Source organism: Chanos chanos, chromosome 11 (assembly GCF_902362185.1).
Source record: "Chanos chanos chromosome 11, fChaCha1.1, whole genome shotgun sequence".
Taxonomy (NCBI): domain Eukaryota; kingdom Metazoa; phylum Chordata; class Actinopteri; order Gonorynchiformes; family Chanidae; genus Chanos; species Chanos chanos.
Window position 1 is genome coordinate 23,007,923 of NC_044505.1, and position 17,984 is coordinate 23,025,906.

Sequence of the window (17,984 nt, forward strand, 5' to 3'; positions counted from 1 at the left end):
CACTAAATCGACTAACACACTGGTTCATCTCTGCTGATGAGGGCAGGTGACAGTGTTGAACTGAATGCCTAATCTCATAGTATTTTAACAATACCATTCAGAGTTGGCAAAAATCTGCCCAGTGTTCTCCATCATATAGTTTGGACAAACTCAGAAAGCTCTGATTTCCCTTCATTTACTTATAAATTTATAGTCTGTTGGTAAAAAAAAGTTCACACAGAGTAATGACAAGGGGCTCTGTGCATTTTTGGAAGCTGTACCATGTCTGTAAGTGTATGAGTCAAAGGACAAATGAATATGCCCCATGTGGGGTGAGGTGTGTGTAGTACGAGTTAACAAAGGACAGGTGGGGAAGGGGCTATATTTCCTTTTATTACAATAGGTAACAACTGCTCTAGTGCTTATGGGAATTCTAGGAAAATGCTGGTATCTGCAGGTATCAGCAAATTCAATTCAATGCTTTTAAAGACCTTTTTAATTCCAATTGTAATGCCACTTTGACCTATGGTTACATCATTAAGGCTATACAAAAGCTACACTTTCTAATCAGACACTTCTGATGGGCTGTAACTCCACTGCTTAAGTGTTTTACAGCCACTGTAGAAAAAGGACTTATTAGAATTATTCAGAGTTGAGTTATTCAGATGGTCACATATGTTTATACTTACAGACCAATGAGAAAAGAGCCCTGACACTTAAAGGAACACAAATCCCCATACTGACATACACACACACACACACACACCAGACTACCTTATATCATCATAGTCGTTACACCAGCATAACAGAAAAGGAATAATCCAGAAGAAATAGAATGTAAAAGAACACTGGAGGCCTTGAGGAAGCATGTAAAACAAAACTGAGGAGGTTTATTTAAGCTTATACTAAGATTCTTCTGTTTCCTCTTTTTCACATAAAGAAAAATACCATGACGACCCATCATCCTCTGTTCACTGCCTCAGATTCACAAAGACAGCGGTTCCCCGTGAACTCAAAAACGGTACACGCAGGTGTACTCAGGGTGACCCCGGTTGTTTAGGATACGGAGTTCCACCATCCTGTAAATCCTCTGCTCTGGAGACTTTTGAGAGAGAGAGAGAGAGAGAGAGAGAGAGAGATTAAAATTGAGAAACTGTTGGGATGGTGAGTTGTAATTCATTGTAGCATGTCTGTAAGTGCTTTGGTTGGTTACATGAGACAGGCAGTTCACTGATACATAAAAGGAACATTTATACTGACTTACTTTATCCACTGTAACACATTTACATCTCCCCTGTCTAAACTGACTGCACAGAATGTCATGTCAAATTATGTCCGTACTCAGTACTGACACAGGAGCATACACACCTTAAGAGGTGTGTATGCTCCTGTGTATATTTGTATGGATGTTTATTATAAGGTCTATAGCTGTCACTCACTGGCAATTTGAATGTCTGAACTGATTCTCCCTCCTGATCGTAAACAAACTTTCCTAGAAGATTTTCTGCTTCATTCACACTGGACATACCCTGTGATAACACAGAACACAGGGAACCCAAACAGGCTTAAGTACGCTGCCCGGGTCTGGTACGTCTCCGAACAACGCGTGTTTATCACACTCGCACCTGTTTACACACACACACACACACACACACACATAAATCTCAGTTCTGAAATGTACCAAAGTCCATGTTAACCACACGCTCATTAGCAGTGATTAAATCGGAGGAGAGGTTGGACCTGCAGATTCCAAAGCGTAGTCCGCCATCCCGATCCCGTCGGCTCTGTACAAACTCAGGGCTCTCTGAACAATCTTCTTCATGTCCTAAAAAAACAGTTCAAGCGCTATTGAAACAGACAATAATTCAAAACTACCCACACTCCTTTTAATACGGGACATTGTCACCAGTGTACAATAGGACAGTCCAACCTAGAAAACAGTGGACGACAATCCATCAGAATAACACACATTCACACACATACGCACTTCCAAGAGGCCTTGTGTGAAACAAGTTTAAACACATCCACACAGTTCTAAAATGATAAATACATCACATTATACGCTGTATTTTAAAGCACCCAGCACAATGTGAATATGACCGAAGTGAGTGGTGTATGGTCCACCCCCGCTGTTCACCTGTACGGTGACGGCTCCCGCTCCTTCCTGCCCAAGACTTTCTCCCACAGTTCTCCAGACGTCTGTTCTCTGCTCTCCTCCGTCCCGCCCAAGCCGCTCCAGTATTCTCTTCTCCAGGTTCTCCAGTTCCTCCTGGAGGTCTGAGCGCAGTACCACATTCAGGTGACTGACACTTGAGGAAAGGAACTTAAACAGACGATCACACAGCTCCAGCTTCAGTCTCGAGGTATTCTGTAAGAGGAGTAGTTTAAACAATGGTCTGAATCCACAATAATATCACTGTTTCCACAATAATTTAACAGACACGTATGTGAGGAAGATATGGATGTGTGTGTGTTTGTGTGTGTGTGTGTGTGTGTGTGTGTGTTTGTGTGTGTGTTTGTGTGATGGAGATAGAGGATAGAAAGAGAGAGAGAGAGTGTGTACCTGTGTGTGAGGTTGTACGTGTATGTGTGTGTGTGAGTGTGTGTTTATATACCCTACCTCAGCATGCTGTTTCTCCTGGGTGTCCATTCTCTGCTCAATCAGGTCAGAGGTCGACTGGAGATTGGATACATGCTCTTTTAAACCAATAATCAGACCCTGCATTTCAGCCATCTCCTGTTCCCGCTGCCTGTGCACATAAGGCTCCACACTTTAGAGAGAAAAACACTCACATGAAGCCATCAGTATAAGCCGCAAAGGTCAAAAAATTAATTTAACTCTATGATTGGGACGCGCAAATTCACATATGATTTTAAAGCATCAAAATTAAAAAAAAAAAACCTCTCAGGATAAAAGGGCAGACACTGACAACCGGGACACAAAAGGTAAGAGGTACTCACTTCTTTGTGTTCACCCTCAGACTCGCTATGTCAGTTTCCAGCCTCTAGAGGGAGACAAAGACACAAATACATGGATGACCAAAGCTCTGAGTGATCTCTATCCACAATCTGTCTCTTATTCTTGTGTCATGGTCTGTTACTGCAGCAGAAACAGAAATCTGCTTACATTCCATTATTAAATCTACATCTCATTGTGTGTGTGTGTGTGTGTGAATGTGGGGCAAATATGCTGAAATGTTCAATTTTCAGATTTCTTACCTCAATCACAAGCCTCTGTTTTTCTCTGTCCTCTTTTAGTTGAGTAATCTCTCTCTGACACAAAACACACACATATAAAATATTAAAATAATGAAAATACAGAACCATTTGATCATCTTTATAATCACTCTTTTTCCTCTCTCACTGGACTGTCTCTCAGCATTAATTTCTCCACATCTCTGTCTCTACTCTCAGACAGTTTGGCATCAAGTTCACGAAGATCAGCATAGATTTGATCCTTTATAGCCAACACACTAGCATGAGGAATCTGGCCCTGTTTAACAAAGAAAGAAAGAAAGAAAGAAAGAAAGAGAAATGATGAGAGTATTAGGAGACTGGTCACATGAATGTGGAGAGTGTAGTGACAGTGCTATTTCTACAGTAAAATGGACCCACATGTGAGGTGTGTTGATCAGGTCTGATGGAGGCCTTGGTTTGAGTGAGGGGTGTAGAAACAGAAGGGGTCCAGAACCATAGACCTGAGAAAAGACATAACCGCTCATATTCTACACAAACACACAAATTACAGTCCTCATAACATACAAATACAACATGATAACCTCTTTCAAATAAACAGTGTTGACTGACTGCAACAAAACTCACCAAAAATCACCAGAGAGATGAGGAGGAAGAGGAGGGTGGTCTTCTTCGTGGCAGTGCGTCTGCACAGAAACAGATATCGGTTAATGACAGTTATACTTGATGAACCAACACCTGGACTGATTACATACAGTCACTACAACACTACACACATACCACAGTACGATTTTGGTCTCTATACAAATCTATATAAAACTACACAGAGATACAAGTGAAACCCAGTTTACCGGCTCAGTTGAAATACAAGCACCAGAGATAATCCAGAGGTCAGAATGTACCAGGCTGTGGGAAACCAGTTGTTGAACGTTGCCAAAGAACATGCTGATGAAGTAAAAATATACAAAAGTAAAATTTAAAATATGACCATTTTCACCAGCCATGTTCATACACATCAATGATAATGACTATTATCATCTTCAGCTCTTCACAACTCTTCCCCCTGATTAAGTCAGGGAGTGCCGTCCTGTTTTGTTTGTTGTAGTCATGTAAAGCCCTTTGAGACTTTAAATGTTTAAATCGGGTCTAAATAAACCTTGTTGTTGTTGATGTTGTTCACTCCTTTAATGAGTTCTTCACTCTTTAATACAAACATTTGTTGTCCTAAAGAACAGGGGCTATGCAGTGCTGGTCAGGGGCAGAGAACAGACACTCACCGTCACTGGTGTTGGTCCTGGGCCGGTGGGAAACCTCACTGGACACACTGGAGGAGCTGGACACACTGGAGGAGTTGGCTCCTTTGTGGCTTCTGGTCCTAGGCCTAGGCTTCCTGACACAGAGGGAGCGATATGGGGAGAGGGAGAGGTGATTTCCATCAGACAGTGTATGACAATGGAAAAGAACTATGTGCTGGACACATTTTCAAGGCTCCACACACAGAGACACAGACACTAAAGTACCTCAGTGGGCTTTTCCTGTAAGATTTTAGGCCAGTGGATCCAGTGGAGCTGGTGCTGGTCTCAGAGCTGGTATTTGAGTAATACCAACTGAAAACAAGTCGCTCACTGTGTCTTGGCATCTCTAATACCCACACACACATGCACACACATACACACAGACCAAAAAGGAAGGTTATCAGGTTATATTCAACCATTTATAACGCAATGCTGCTACAGAAAGAGTTGCGATGAACAAACATAACAACAACAACAACAACAACAACAAAATACCAATAAAAATAATAGTGAAAAAACAATATGTTTACTTACAGATTTTTTTTGAATGAATGAATGCATGAACAAACGAAAGAACACATACAAAGTCTCGCGATAATATGATATTACACTTAACCAACTGAATATTAAGATTGTGTGACGTTTAACACTGTGATATCGTCTGATAAATGCATTTTTCAAATTGCTTATATCACGGAAGTAATACCAAGATAATGGAATAGAACAACAACAATAAAATAACAACAACAACAATAATAATAACAACAACAACAAGTTTACTTACTGAATATTTTGTGAAACGGATCAGAACCGGTGTTGTATGTCGATGCCACAAATGCTGGGAGGATCAAATTAATCGGATCAGATTAATACTACCAAACACGGCGAATGAAAGTGTAAATCACTTATCAAGAATCTCTCTTATGGATTCTGAAAATAAAGAAGATTGTTAAAATACTATTTTAATAAAGTAAAAGCTAAGGTACAGGACTGACAATCAGTCCGATGAATTCGAACAGAAGCCAATTAAACAGTTATAGGTCTAAAGGCGAGGATGTGAATAGTTTTTTTTTTTACTACAGTTCTTCCGATAGTAAATTAAGATGAATTACAGGGCTGGTTAAATAAGAGAACGGCGTGGCCGATGAATTCTGTGAGGGCAAGCGAAGTCCTGAACAGGCCAATATTGGGCTTAAAGGCGAAAATCTCAATACTCCTATGGATTTTTTTCCTTTTTGCTTTTAAATTGTAAGTATAACGGCAAGATGTCGAATGTGTTAAAATTCGGTTGAAGTCTCAGCGAAAATCGCAAGGTTGTGGTATCTGGAGAGCAGCGTAAAAGCGTGTGCTTTCGGCAAAGTTGAGAACAACTCTGAGCAGTGTTTGTTGTGAGTGGTTTAAGTATGCCACCAAACTATATGGCTGCAGTCAAATAGTCTTTTTTGCTTAAGAAGGTCCCTGTGAAATGACCCGGAGGTATCGAAGTGGCAGCCATGATAAGAGCTGGTCAAATCCTAATGCTGAGGAACAGTGCTTTAATGATTCCTTTCTTATCTCCTTCAGCATAGGATACACTGGACCGTTCTATACGAAAGGAAAGGAGATAACGCCGTTCCACAATGCACCATTTGGACGTTCATGAAAACAAACGATCAACATGACCGACAAGGAATATGAGACATTTTTAGCCAAATGATGTTTTTAATTCAACATGTTTGAACCATAAGAATGATGCTATTCACAGTAGTAGATTTGTTGGCCTAACATGCCATGCGTTGCATCTTGCATAAAATTGACAATTATTTTCATACAGTCATACTAATTGGGATTCATATTGATAAATATGAGTGGACAGGAGTTTGAGCGTGAACAACCATTCCCAATGTGACAACCATTTTATTCCACTTCTGTGACCGGTAGCCTATTTTCCTTTTTTAATTTCAATTCCAACCTTGATAATGAAGTAATATTTTTCACCGGTGGCCCACGTTTCTATAGCTTGCATGAAACAATACGGTAAGAACGCACAAAGTGAAGTACCTAAGATGCGCTTTTAGTATAATCCATCTTCAGAACATAGTAGTTTCACCACGGCAGACCCTCATCAATAACATCCGCCGTTGCATAATTACGTGGTCTAATGGAAGTGCAGTTGGATTCTCTTGGCACTATGGTTGTCTTTTCCTAAGTCCTTATGAATTCTCCTTTACATGTCGATGGAAAACATCGTGAGGACAAGGAAAAGCGGTTAGGAAAGGACATAGGATGGAATTTTTTTGCCTATTCGACAGCTGCCTATATATCTGTCCGGGAGCTCCCTGTTCTGTTGCTGTGTCTGTCAGCTGTCAGTGTATCGGAGCACTGGTACGTCTATGCTGCTAAGAGGGGTAAAGTTGTTTCTGTTGTTTTTAGACCTCTTTACAGACAGAGGCCAGAGCAGACTTTGCTTATCATTATTTGAACAGAATAATTTTGTTTTTCAATTTGTTTTGTTTCACTTTCGGTTTCCCATGGTTTAACGGATTTTCCATTTCCATTTTCCATTTCCACCATTGAAATGCTTTTTTCAGTGAAGAGATACTTTCTTCAATAAACACCAAAATTCTGCACTGCCACTCGTGTCTCTGTGCCCTTCTCTTGGCCCACAATATGACCTGTCAGTAATAATCAAATAACAATATGACCTGTCAGTAATAATCAAATAACAATATGACCTGTCTGTAATAATCAAATAACAATATGACCTGTCAGTAATAATCAAATACCAATATGACCTGTCAGTAATAATCAAATAACAATATGACCTGTCAGTAATAATCAAATACCAATATGACCTGTCAGTAATAATCAAATAACAATATGACCTGTCAGTAATAATCAAATAACAATATGACCTGTCTGTAATAATCAAATAACAATATGACCTGTCTGTAATAATCAAATAACAATATGACCTGTCTGTAATAATCAAATAACAATATGACCTGTCAGTAATAATCAAATACCAATATGACCTGTCTGTAATAATCAAATAACAATATGACCTGTCAGTAATAATCAAATAACAATATGACCTGTCTGTAATAATCAAATAACAATATGACCTGTCAGTAATAATCAAATAACAATATGACCTGTCAGTAATAATCAAATAACAATATGACCTGTCTGTAATAATCAAATAACAATATGACCTGTCAGTAATAATCAAATAACAATATGACCTGTCTGTAATAATCAAATAACAATATGACCTGTCAGTAATAATCAAATAACAATATGACCTGTCTGTAATAATCAAATAACAATATGACCTGTCAGTAATAATCAAATACCAATATGACCTGTCAGTAATAATCAAATAACAACATGACCTGTCAGTAAGGATCAGATAAAAAATGACCATTAATCTGACATTTAGGCCTAGTATTCAGACAGCATACTAGTCTTGATCATATACAGTATAACGGGAGACACAGGAACACAGAATGGCAGGTGAATGTGGAGTGTTTTCAGGCAGGTCACTATGGCCTGGATTCAAACAGAAGAATTTTCCTGCTATACGTTCACACCAAAATAATCATCTCCTTTTTCTTTTGTCTCAGCTTATGGGGAGTCACGCTCAGGATTATTAGGGTGCTGTAGTAGCAGTGTCACAAAATGAGAGGGGGGTGCACAACTAGAGTGTAGTATAGTTGCTCTTACCCCCCCAGGTTTAGGTTACCGGTACCTCTGAGACAACAACCAGAACAAGACCCAGACACACACAATAAAAAGGTGCTTTTATTACAGATAAGAAGTTGTAAAATATGCAAGTAAAATGAATAAAACACAGATACTAAAAGGACAAACAAGGGGCTAAAATGATAGTCTAGGGGCTCTGCCTTCACAGGGGTATGACCATACAAAACAAATTTCAAAAAGAACACTAGTCGCCAACCAAACCAATACATAAAAACGTCAAAAGGTGTTGGCCACAGTAATCCGTAATTAAATTAAAACTAGTTTATGATTTTAAAGTGCAATAAGAAGAAAAAATCATGGATAAGAAAAAATTATGAATAAGATCCACACCACACAGTGTAGAAAGTTTGAGCGTCCCTTCAGAAAAGAATAGTGAGCGTCAGGTAAAACTGTCTGTATCTGCAAGGTGCCGGCGCGTTTGCAGTAGGAAGAAGAGCGCCGTCTTGGACCACCCTCTTCATAGCTTGGTCCCACCTGGTACTTATGGTTGCTAACTGGCTTCAGCAGGGCTGACACTGGAGCCGAGTCAGAGAGAGAGAGAGAGAGAGAGAGAGAGAGAGAGAAAGAGAGAGCGAGAGAGAGAGAGAGCAAGCTAGAGAAACACAGAGAGGGAACCCAACAGCCCATGTTGCACTAGTTCAAACATTGCAGTAAAACGCTCAGTTTATACATTCTCCATTCAATCTCAGAGCTGTCCATTTTTGACCGCAGTACAGGGTTAAACTGAGATTCTTTTAAATGACTGTCACTAAACCTCACTGATCAGATGAGTCTCCAAGTTGAGAAAAGGGCACATGTATTATATTTCTGTGGTAGACAGTGAATGATCAATGATGTCATGTGAGATTGTTGTTGTTGTTGTGTGTGTGTGTGTGTGTGTGTGTGTGTGGTTACATTCCACTCCTCATAGTCCTAGCACTGACTGGATGTCTGTGAGAGGCAGGCCACGTATTGGGTGTGTATCAATAAGAGTCACGTTGGTGTCTCACTGAGCTGTCTCACATCGTTAGGTTCTGTACCGTATTGTGGAGAGTCCAAGTGTTTTTCTCCAGTTTACAGTCATCAGCGAGCCTCCAGTTCATCTCCATGACTGTTCCGCTGTGGCCAGTACAGATCCACTCCACTCAACCTCACTAGCCCCACCCCCCACCCTCAGTTACTGCACGTCCCATTTCTGTCCGGTTTATTAATCTACTGTAATGCCAATCAGTGAGCCAGCTGCTGATGACCTGTCCGGAGTAATGAGTTCACTTCCTCTTTAATATATGGTCAAAAGGGCGTAACCTGAAACAAAACAACATTATTATTTATAACATGTATCTCAACCATCTACAACACTTCCTTAACAGCACTAATAACAGCGTGTGTATTAATGTCTTTCTGGGGACCGAAAGTCCCCAGTAAGATAGCATAATCTGACAAATTCCTTGTGGGGACCAAAACGCTGGTCCCCACTAGGAGAGCGTTTTTCTAAAGTATATTGCTGTTGCTGATAAAACAAAAAGTGTCAAAACATTTTTTTGGGTTAAGGTTAGGGTTATTCGGCACCAACACAGACTAGAGAAAGAGAGAGAGAGAGGGAGAGAGAGAGAGAGAGAGAGAGAGAGATTTGGAATAGACATCTTCAGAAAAAAAGTCAAACATCAGGGTTCATCTTTCCAGCAGACCAGTCCCTAAAACAGAACATCTGGTTCTTGCATCTGGTCCATCTGTCACAAAGATCAGATTCCCTATCTCTGCTTGTCTCTGTTTCACATTGTCCCACCAACTAAACCAGCTGTTTCACTTTTGGGACTTTAGCAATTGTCAGAGTGTCTGATATCCCTGGGCCACCCCCCAGAGACCTAGCTAACCTTACACCATGCAGAAGAGATTCCCTCCACAGAGATCTTCGACCTTACAACATGGAGAACAGGCTCTATGAAGACCCAGCCCAGTAAAGTGCTGAATGGCATTCTCACACTCTTCATTCAGCCCTATGCTCTCACAATACTAACACAGACAGTGGAGAGAAACCTTCTAGACTTAACTAGACTTAACCTCCTTCCTCTCTCCATCAAAATAAAACACTCTGTCTGACTCAGTGCAGTTCATCCCAGTGAAAGTCTACAACAGTGTCCTCCACTCTCCCTAACTGCTCTGATGTTGTTTCCACAGAAACCAGATGGTGCCACAGACAGTATACCACCTAGTTGTTTATAATGAGTGTACAACACAAGCTTTCCTGCTTACTAGCAGGACTAAAACCTGACTCCTTTCCTCTCTCCATAAAAATTAAACAATTTGTGAAATACAGTGTAGTTTATCCTAGTAAAAGTCTAAAACTGTGGGCCTCATCCTCTTTATCGACCCTGATGGTGGTTCTACAGTAAGCATACAACGCTTTAATAGTCAAGACACAGCCAAGTTGCTCATAATGGGCATGTATGTCCTGTGCAGCAAGAAATGTAAGAGGCATCACTACTTCTTTGAAGCTTCCAGTAGCATTATTAAAGTTCCCTTAGAGTTATTTATTTATTGACATTTTTTAAACATCTTTAATGCTTGCTTGTTCGTTTTGGTTGTCAGCTCTTTAATTAATCTCAAACAATTAATTATGCCATGCAGGCTCCCACAGAAACCAACACAATATGTTTGTGACGATGATGAATCCCTTGAACCCATTCCTGCAGTAGAATAAACCCAGTGATAAAACACGACATTACAGTCTTTTTCCGTAGTCTTGTATGAAATATGAACAGAACCGGGCTTCCAGTCCCTATTCCAGAGGACCTGGCTACCACTTCACCAGACTCTCCAGTATTGCCACAAGCTCAACCCAGACCGCCAGAACTTCAGGTCCCATCAGAACTGCTGCCTCCAGACTCGCCTGTCACCATCCTGTCCTGCCACTGTCAGCGTTTCCACTGTCTCCACAGTCTTCACATTGACTCTGGTTTTCTGTGATTTCACCCTGGCCCCTGGGGCCTCAGGAGTTCTTCAGAGGTCCTCCTTAGTCTCCTGGTCCTCCTTAGTTCCTTACACACCAGTTCTGAAGAGTCAGTCTGGGTACTTCCTGAGTGTCCCAGTCCTCCTGGTCTCCCTGAATCCCTACTAGTTCTTCAGGTTCCCAAGGGTGTCTGGTCTTGTAGCCATGCGTTTGAAGAGGAGTACTGTCACACCCCTGGTGTCTGCTCAACCTGGGTATCCAGCCTGTATGTCTGACCTGCCATTTTGTAAAATAAAACTCCTGTTTTTTGTCTTTTGCCCTTTCTGTGACAAGAGGACACAGTATTTTTGATTACTCATACAAACAGGCCATGGTGAGACAAATCACACTCCAGAATCACATCTCTGATGAATTTCATATAAACCAGATAAAACAACAACTTTCTCTCATATTGGAATAAATAACAAAAATGGCATGTCACAATACGTACATGTTGTATTATAGACATATTTTTATTATTTACAGCCAGGTCTAGACCAATCACACGGACAAGAGAGGTTACTTATTTGTTATGGCTGCAGGCCAATGACTGTATCAATAATGTGAGTTAAAATGTTGTCATAAAAGATTTGAGAGCGCGGGTGTTTGTGGGACCCTGTGATCTAAATTGTCAACTTGTCATAAAATAGAAGAAACAGTATTAATAAAAAAATAGTGAAATGTAAAAATTTTGATTTTTTTTTTTTTTTTACAATTTTACAATTTGGTATTTGGCAGAGGCTTTTAGCCAAGGCAACTTACAATAAGTGCATCAGTCAGATCCTAGTACCTCATAAGCAGAGATCACAATAAGACTGTTTTTCTTCCCTCATTTGAGGCGCTTCTATGGATGGAAGGCGCCCCTAGCATTTGCCTGGGCATGTGTAGTCTTTAAATATGTCATTTCTACATCAAGATGTTAGTAGAGGTTTCTAAACTTTGCTAAGTGTGTGTATGAATGTATTGCATATTTACCTCATTTATCTGTCACAAAATTAGAACTACATTTGACAAATAATAATTAACAGTAAACCCAGCTATTTTGCGAGAGAAGGTATAAGAACAGTTTTAAAACAGGAAGCACACCAGCACATAAACACATACACATACAGACATGCACAAAAACACCAAAACACCATTTTTTCATTAAAATAATTTTAGATTGCTCTTCGATAAAAACACAACTCCCTCCAGTTTCTCCAGTTTACAGTATGGATTCTCCAGTAGATTATAGAGTATGTTCACTCCTGCGTCTCCTAGTTCATTCCCACTCAGATTCAGTTCTCTCAGGTTTGATCCCAGAGCTGAAGTGAAACCCAAACAGCCTCCGTCTGTTATACTACAGTTACTCATACTGGAGAGAGACAGAGAGAGAGAGAGAGAGAGAGAGAGAGAGAGAGAGAGAAAGAGAGAGAGAGAGAGATAGAGAGATCGTTTGTCAGAAACAACACTGCTCAGCAACACCACACACATATATCAGTAAACAGGACGATGTCATAGTGTATCTCTTTTCACAGATGAAGACATTTGATTGCCATTTTGTCTGGATATTGTTCTAAATCAGCTCAAATTGGAATGAATGACCAAAAAGATATGTGTTGTCTTTACAACTGTCATGTTTAAGGTCAAGATATGAGTAGTGGTGTAAAAACACTGTAACGTGTGTATGAACATTTTTCCTATCAATTTATGACACACATCAATCCACAAAATCCTTGACTGATGATATGAGTCTTATTTAAGATGTCTGAAGCAATTTCTGCTTAGTTGAATCTCCCATAGAGCCGATATCCCTTTGATAACATGGAATCAGGTGGTTCTACAAAGTCTCTCCCTACTTTAAGGGGCAGACAGAGGGTTTACAAGGTTCCCTCTACAGACACACATGGTGCTAACGAATTGGGTTACACAGACTTGGAACCTATAATCCCACTCTACAACTGTAATAGTCTACAAGTGTCTTGTTGTCATTATTGTTATATGCTGCTCTAGGCAGCACTTCATACTCCATTACTGAACTCCAACTCATAAAGCTTTTCAGTTTCCTTCAACTTCTACTGATCATCCACAATATTCTCAGCATTGTCTTCATGAGTTATCATTAACATATTTAACATCATTAACACAACATTCACATCGAATGAAACACTCAGCTCCCCTTGTTACAGTTAAATCTTACTGGAGAATCTTAATGGAGATTCACTCATTAACAAGTCACACATATAAGGTATCACCCGTTCAGTCAACTGCCATTCATCTGCCACAGAGGGACCCACCATTGAGGGAGATAAAGCATTTTACATGGCTCCATTACATTACACAACAACTGCATGACATACACCGAAAAAGAAATGATTGATTTTTGACTGTACCTGCTCTATTCTTTGTTGTCATGTATTGTCTAGTGGGTAACTGCTGCATAGAAAGTGTAATACAGCACAACTGAAGAATGTAACAACCCACTGTTCATAGAGTCTGTTTGTAGTGACTATGAATATACCACTCCGAAGTGTTTCAACATTTACTCCACCTTCAGCTGATACATACAAATGTTTCCACCCAATTTAGCCTGTTAATGTACCTAACTCGAGTAACCAGGCAATTTGCAGGTTTCCAAAACATGGAAACCTCCTTGACAAATATTAAATAGCTCTCTCACTTTATAGATGCCCAAAGAACACAACTTACTCCAGTTTCTCCAGTTTACAGTATGGATTGCCCAGTAGATTACAGAGTATGTTCACTCCTGCGTCTCCTAGTTTATTCCCACTCAGATTCAGTTCTCTCAGGTTTGATCCCAGAGCTGAAGCGAAACCCAAACAGCCTCCTTCTGTTATACTACAGTTACTCATACTGGAGAGAGAGAGAGAGAGAGAGGGGGGGGGGAGAGAGAGAGAAAGAGAGAGAGAAAGAGAGAGAGAAAGAGAGAGAGAGAGAGATCGTTTGTCAGAAACAACACTGCTCAGCAACACCACACACATATATCAGTAAACAGGACGATATCATAGTGTATCTCTTTTCACAGATGAAGACATTTGATTGCCATTTTGTCTGGATATTGTTCTAAATCAGCTCAAATTGGAATGAATGACCAAAAAGATATGTGTTGTCTTTACAACTGTCATGTTTTAGGTCAAGATATGAGTAGTGATGTAAAAACACTGTAACGTGTGTATGAACATTTTTCCTATTTTACTTTATGACACAAATCAATCCACAAGATCCTTGACTGATGATATGAGTCTTATTTAAGATGTCTGAAGCTGTTTCACCAAACTGTGACTGATGTGGAGAAAATATCCAGTGAATCTCAGACATCTGGCTCTATTTCTCTGAATGCCCTTTTGTCTGTTTCATACATATATGAGAGATGTCACGAGATGTCAAAGGTGTGCTCTGGTTCACATATGTTCTCTGTGCTATTTACTCAGAGGAGATGACACTCAGTACATTAATTAAGGACTGTGATACTCTTGTGTGAGATGAAACTGTATCTGAATGTCTGTGTTGTCATCTTGGGTATAAAATCAGTGTCCTTGTCTTTCTATTGTTTGAGCCCGAGATGAAAACTGACTTGCTCACTTGGTCCCTCATGTGCACTTGTAATAACCTCTGCTTAGTTGAATCTCCCATGGAGCCGATATCCCTTTGATAACATGGAATCAGGTGGTTCTACAAAGTCTCTCCCTACTTTAAGGGGCAGACAGAGGGTTTAAAAGGTTCCCTCTACAGACACACATGGTGCTAACGAATTGGGTTACACAGACTTGGAACCTATAATCCCACTCTACAACTGTAATAGTCTACAAGTGTTTTGTTGTCATTATTGTTATATGCTGCTCTAGGCAGCACTTCATACTCCATTACTGAACTCCAACTCATAAAGCTTTTCAGTTTCCTTCAACTTCTACTGATCATCCACAATATTCTCAGCATTGTCTTCATGAGTTATCATTAACATATTTAACATCATTAACACAACATTCACATCGAATGAAACACTCAGCTCCCCTTGTTACAGTTAAATCTTACTGGAGAATCTTAATGGAGATTCACTCATTAACAAGTCACACATATAAGGTATCACCCGTTCAGTCAACTGCCATTCATCTGCCACAGAGGGACCCACCATTGAGGGAGATAAAGCATTTTACATGGCTCCATTACATTACACAACAACTGCATGACATACACCGAAAAAGAAATGATTGATTTTTGACTGTACCTGCTCTATTCTTTGTTGTCATGTATTGTCTAGTGGGTAACTGCTGCATAGAAAGTGTAATACAGCACAACTGAAGAATGTAACAACCCACTGTTCATAGAGTCTGTTTGTAGTGACTATGAATATACCACTCCGAAGTGTTTCAACATTTACTCCACCTTCAGCTGATACATACAAATGTTTCCACCCAATTTAGCCTGTTAATGTACCTAACTCGAGTAACCAGGCAATTTGCAGGTTTCCAAAACATGGAAACCTCCTTGACAAATATTAAATAGCTCTCTCACTTTATAGATGCCCAAAGAACACAACTTACTCCAGTTTCTCCAGTTTACAGTATGGATTGCCCAGTAGATTACAGAGTATGTTCACTCCTGCGTCTCCTAGTTTATTCCCACTCAGATTCAGTTCTCTCAGGTTTGATCCCAGAGCTGAAGCGAAACCCAAACAGCCTCCTTCTGTTATACTACAGTTACTCATACTGGAGAGAGAGAGAGAGAGAGAGAGGGGGGGGGAGAGAGAGAGAAAGAGAGAGAGAAAGAGAGAGAGAAAGAGAGAGAGAGAGAGATCGTTTGTCAGAAACAACACTGCTCAGCAACACCACACACATATATCAGTAAACAGGACGATATCATAGTGTATCTCTTTTCACAGATGAAGACATTTGATTGCCATTTTGTCTGGATATTGTTCTAAATCAGCTCAAATTGGAATGAATGACCAAAAAGATATGTGTTGTCTTTACAACTGTCATGTTTTAGGTCAAGATATGAGTAGTGATGTAAAAACACTGTAACGTGTGTATGAACATTTTTCCTATTTTACTTTATGACACAAATCAATCCACAAGATCCTTGACTGATGATATGAGTCTTATTTAAGATGTCTGAAGCTGTTTCACCAAACTGTGACTGATGTGGAGAAAATATCCAGTGAATCTCAGACATCTGGCTCTATTTCTCTGAATGCCCTTTTGTCTGTTTCATACATATATGAGAGATGTCACGAGATGTCAAAGGTGTGCTCTGGTTCACATATGTTCTCTGTGCTATTTACTCAGAGGAGATGACACTCAGTACATTAATTAAGGACTGTGATACTCTTGTGTGAGATGAAACTGTATCTGAATGTCTGTGTTGTCATCTTGGGTATAAAATCAGTGTCCTTGTCTTTCTATTGTTTGAGCCCGAGATGAAAACTGACTTGCTCACTTGGTCCCTCATGTGCACTTGTAATAACCTCTGCTTAGTTGAATCTCCCATGGAGCCGATATCCCTTTGATAACATGGAATCAGGTGGTTCTACAAAGTCTCTCCCTACTTTAAGGGGCAGACAGAGGGTTTAAAAGGTTCCCTCTACAGACACACATGGTGCTAACGAATTGGGTTACACAGACTTGGAACCTATAATCCCACTCTACAACTGTAATAGTCTACAAGTGTTTTGTTGTCATTATTGTTATATGCTGCTCTAGGCAGCACTTCATACTCCATTACTGAACTCCAACTCATAAAGCTTTTCAGTTTCCTTCAACTTCTACTGATCATCCACAATATTCTCAGCATTGTCTTCATGAGTTATCATTAACATATTTAACATCATTAACACAACATTCACATCGAATGAAACACTCAGCTCCCCTTGTTACAGTTAAATCTTACTGGAGAATCTTAATGGAGATTCACTCATTAACAAGTCACACATATAAGGTATCACCCGTTCAGTCAACTGCCATTCATCTGCCACAGAGGGACCCACCATTGAGGGAGATAAAGCATTTTACATGGCTCCATTACATTACACAACAACTGCATGACATACACCGAAAAAGAAATGATTGATTTTTGACTGTACCTGCTCTATTCTTTGTTGTCATGTATTGTCTAGTGGGTAACTGCTGCATAGAAAGTGTAATACAGCACAACTGAAGAATGTAACAACCCACTGTTCATAGAGTCTGTTTGTAGTGGCTATGAATATACCACTCCGAAGTGTTTCAACATTTACTCCACCTTCAGCTGATACATACAAATGTTTCAACCCAATTCGGCCTGTGAATGTACCTAACTCGAGTAATCAGGCAAAGGCCATAATGGTGACAATGTATGTCATTAATTTGCAGGTTTCCAAAACATGGAAACCTTGACATATATTAAATAGCTCTCTCACTTTATAGATGACCAAAGTAAAAGAAGCAGTCATGGTGAGAATTATGTTTTTTTGTGTTTTGAATGTTTTTTTGTGTGATAGAACATGAAAACCTTCATCATCAACACTAAAATGTGGGATTCTGCACCAGACAGCACTAAATAATGCACTGAATTCACAAGGATTCATTCAGACATTGCACACTGTCATTTGATTTTCTCTTTGATAAAAACACAACTTACTCCAGTTTCTCCAGTTTACAGGATGGATCGCCCAGTAGATTACAGAGTATGTTCACTCCTGCGTCTCCTAGTTTATTCCCACTCAGATTCAGCTCTCTCAGGTTTGGTCCCAGAGCTGAAGCGAAATCCAAACAGCCTCCGTCTGTTATACTACAGTTACTCATACTGGAGAGAGAGAGAGAGAGAGA

General features: G+C 39.9%; 2 protein-coding genes and 2 non-coding genes across 4 annotated transcripts in view; 1 reads left to right on the forward strand and 3 right to left on the reverse strand.

Moving 5' to 3' along the window:
- The window catches only part of LOC115823849 (uncharacterized), a 664,236-nt gene that overhangs the window by 514,185 nt on the left and 132,067 nt on the right, over nt 1–17,984 (forward strand).
- Nucleotides 1–17,984, reverse strand: part of LOC115824128 (uncharacterized) — a 247,675-nt gene that overhangs the window by 196,511 nt on the left and 33,180 nt on the right.
- On the reverse strand, nt 13,787–13,842 carry LOC115824304 (U7 small nuclear RNA). Its single transcript, XR_004025694.1, has one exon. It is a non-coding gene; the product is annotated as a U7 small nuclear RNA (small nuclear RNA).
- On the reverse strand, nt 15,640–15,695 carry LOC115824305 (U7 small nuclear RNA). Its single transcript, XR_004025695.1, has one exon. It is a non-coding gene; the product is annotated as a U7 small nuclear RNA (small nuclear RNA).